Below are 4,356 nucleotides of genomic sequence, written 5' to 3'. Positions count from 1 at the left end.
TATGGAGAAAATGCGCATCGCCGTCAAGAAAAAAAAACAATCCACAGAATTATTTAGCAACTTCAAATTTCATACTAAAAATTTAATAAGCTTTAACGCCTCTTGTTAACTTTTTATGAGGCTATGTGAAGTCATTGGCTTATGACGACAAACCATACACCCTTGAATTTGGAAGCTAATATTGAAAGCACCATTGATGCCAGAGGAAGAAGAAGAGGAAGACCTCCTCTGCGTTCTGAAGATTAGGTGAAGAAAGACTTGCCTTCACTTGGTGTTTCCAACTGGCGCCGGTTAGCATGAGAAAGAAATGATTGGCGCGCTTTGTTAAACTCGGCCAAAATCGCATTAGCGGTTATCATGCCAATTAAGAAGAAGAAGAAGATCGAACAAAAGCAGTAAATAGCAATTTAAGAGTGTAAGGGTCTGCAAAGTTCGAGCTATTTCTTCTTATAAAGCCAAGCACAGAGTGAGCTTAAGAATTAAAAAAGTCTATTTGATTCAGAAATGTAAAACTTGTGTCAAAAAAAATCCTTAGATCTTTGATATCTTTCACAGATGAAAGTAAATACGAGTACATTATCAGCGACGCTGTAGTGTGTAGGAATGATGTTAGTTATTTTTGAATACGTGAGTTTGAAATATTTATTAATATTAAACGATAATGGAGAGAGGCTCTACCAAATAACTAAATTGTTGACATCGGCTTGAAGGTAATAAAATTCGCTGAGTTGGAAATAATAGAATATGCTTTTAAATCATCTGCCAGCAGAAGGAAGTCGACAAAAGGAAAATAGCTACTTATACATGTTATTTATAAATAAAACATAAATCAAATATTGGGGTCCCATATTTGTTCTTCCTTGAGGTACACCAGAGGACGCAGAAAAAGGTGTAGATGAGGCGCCATCAACAGAAACTGTACAATGTCTATTACTTAAGTAAGATCGCAGCCAATCTATAGAAATACTGGTTGAAAACCAAGACATATGTACTTACAAATTTATAGAAGTTTAGCTAATAAAATTGTATGAGATATTTTATCGAACGCTTTTGAAAAGTTAGTACAGATACAGGCGACTTACTGCACTGCTGAGAAAGCTGCAATACAGTCTCATAGAAAATGTGAACCTACATACTTGTAATAAAGTCATGCTGGTATGCTGATATGCTGATCTGATACTTTGATATGACATTTTGAAATCATTACCTTGATTCCACTGAGCAAATAAGAAATTTTGCAATTTAAATAAATGAAAAGAAGTATTTTCGTGCGAATGTTTTTGGGCCGTGTCGCTCTTTAATGAATGGAGATATGCTCGGCAATATCGAACAACTACATACACGTACTTGCATACATACATACATATACGTGTACTTACAAATTCATTTAGTTTTGCTTCGCTGATCATACACTCAATTGCCACTCGTCGTTGGCTTTGCGCAAAGTGAACCACCAATGCGCTAAACAGCAAGGAAAATAATTTAATATTTTTTCAATAGCTTTTTTTTCCTTTCAAATATTCCAACAAAAAGCAGTTTTTATCCCGGCAGCAGTCACGAGATTTCACACATCTACGTACGTCATCATGGTGGACGCAAAATAGCGTTGAGCCTACACACACACACATATATATATATATATATATATACAAGTACAAAATTTTTGATTCCCGTTTCTATTTTAAATACTTTTGCACTTTTGAGTGGGCCAGTCACTCATTCAGCGAATGATTTGAGTATGGTTAGTTCTATACAGATAGAGGGTTGTGCACTCGATAATTTCATGATATCTAACTCTTGTGACATGTCTGATCGTTTGACGTCACACCAGCTACTCGGCAGCAATGTTGGCGACAGCTTTGTGAATTTTTCGTGTGTATTTATTGCTGACGTTAAAACTGGTAATGCCCCGACATTTGTAGCAACACAAACAAAAAACAAAAACACAAAAAACCCACAACAGAAAAACAGCGCTACGAGTGTGGGAAAGTGTTTATGAATGCAATTCGCATGAGGGGCCGGTGAGCCACTGCCGTTGGTGTAGGTTTGCGTGTCGTGCAATGATTATTGCATACTGTTAATAAATATAATAGTTTTGCAAACATATATTCCTATGTAAAAATGTAGCGGGGAGTAGGAAAATAGGGGCCACGCAATATTTTTTTACAAAACTTGTCACGTACAAAAATGGAAAATTTCCAGCAAACAATCTTTCGTCATATTCGGATTGGAAAACAAAAAAAAAAACAAAAAATAAAAAACTTCTACATTTAGTTATACCCAAATTGTATATACAAACAAGATTGTGCGACCAAATGGGACGAAAAATGAAAGTGTTTGAAGCAACTTAATTGTTTACTCTCATCCGTTATCGCACACTGTTTTTGGCTGAGAGGAGTTCTACTGAAATTTTTCGGTAAATATTTTAGTTGAACATTTTAATACTCCATCGATCCTAAAAATGTAATATTTTTCAAATTTTTAGAATTAAGTGTCAAATGACCCACGAGGGTAAAAAATATTGGGTTAAGATATTCCACAAAAATATGCGCCATTAAATTTTATTATAAACTCTTTAAGATACCGCCTTTTTCCGAAAATAAGACACTGCTTTACTTTCTTTTTTTGTCCAAAATACGCACTAGGGCTTATTTTCGTGGGAGGGCAAAAATAAAAGTATATTTAAATATTTTTATTTAATATTTTTTTTAAACAGAATGCAGAAATTTAAATTTATTAAATTCCAGTCGTGTTATCTTCTTCTGGAATATCGTCATATATAAAATTCTGAATTATACATATTCTGGTTTTCTGTCAAATTCATTTCCTGTCGAATCATTGGTCCGAATCTCTCATGCCGTGCGATGTAGCTATCGTTAAATGAATACATCTTGCCTAAGTGACCTGTTCGCAGTTCATTGGAAGCATAACTATCAGTTATTTTGTCCTATGAATCCCATGAACACAATTCACAACTTCGTGTAAGCCTGGTTTTACAAAACTACCTGGATGATTTCTCACCATTCTTCTTTCAATATATTCAGTGATTTCCATCCGCAAATTATCCTAATGTTGTTGATCTCTTTAGAGACAGTTCATATCGTTTAAGGAAGTTGTCCAACCCGTGTGACGATGCCACCAGCTGACACAGGTAATTGTAGTTTGTACGCCATTTATGAACCATTCGGAGATCCAGCATCTTCTCTTTACAGAATGCTACAAAATTTACACCCCTGGAGTCTTCCACGATGCCCTTTATGTACTCGACAGAATCGCTCTTTCATTTTAGACTCATTTTAACTGGGGCTAAAAACTATTCACTTCATTTTTAAATAAAATTACACAAGAGGAAATAATCAGACTTACAAGACTGAAATGAATGAACGTTGTATACCTGCAGTATCGGTCATTGTAGACTGCTGCCTTATGTTCGATTTTTAAGATAAATTCCATGGATTAATTTGAAACGAACTGTTGAGGTAAACTATTAATTTTTTGGAATATTTTGTTTTAAAAATTTTTCTGAAATATGAGTATTAGGAAAACTAAACCTATTTTACTTGTACTTAATAAATCAACAGCATTTTTTAACGAATTCTTTTTGTCACATTATTTTAACTAGGGTTTATTTTCGGAGAATGTATTTTTTCGGAAAAAGACGGTAGTTTTATACGAGTTTTTCCAAATAATTTAGATTAATATAAAATATATTTCACCAAATTGGGGAAACTTCAAAACACTGTAAATTGTAAACTGTGACGTTTAGGGACAAAACGGCAGGTGGTACAGTATACATTCTTGCCTACACCGCTTTTTTGCTGTTACACAAGGCTAGTTTAGGTTCATCTGGCAGCTCAATAAATAACCCGTTGGTGGTATTAACAGAAGATTTGCCCGACTGTTGAAATCAACTAAATAGAAGCCTTGGTAAGCTCAGCTGCTGTTTTTCCACAAATATTGAAAAGTTTAGTCAAATACAGGACTCACACAGATTACACACTCAAGAGCATGACTCGAGAGCAACGCATTCAAAAGGCTTATTTTCTGGCTTCGTTTTGTTCGTTCAGCTCACTAAATCGATAGAAACTTGCATTGAAGGTTGAGTTAATTTGAAATGGTACTGTGTAGGTGGTGTCCTCTCTGCCTGAATTGAGGTATACCTTCGAAAGCACTTTTTATGGAGGATAAACTGTTGCCACTAGGCTTAACAGAGCCAGTAGAGTGCCCACTGAGAGTCCATAGGAGCTTTTTGACTAATTTAAAAATTCGGATGTCACTCGGTCCCACTTTTTACGAGAAAAAAGATTGCCTAGGAAAGCCTTTATTTTTCATACTCTTTATAAAGGGTATTAAACT

Source organism: Anastrepha obliqua, chromosome 5 (genome assembly GCF_027943255.1).
Source record: "Anastrepha obliqua isolate idAnaObli1 chromosome 5, idAnaObli1_1.0, whole genome shotgun sequence".
In the NCBI taxonomy this organism is placed as follows: Eukaryota; Metazoa; Arthropoda; class Insecta; order Diptera; family Tephritidae; genus Anastrepha; species Anastrepha obliqua.
Note: the sequence above shows the minus strand (reverse complement) of the source record.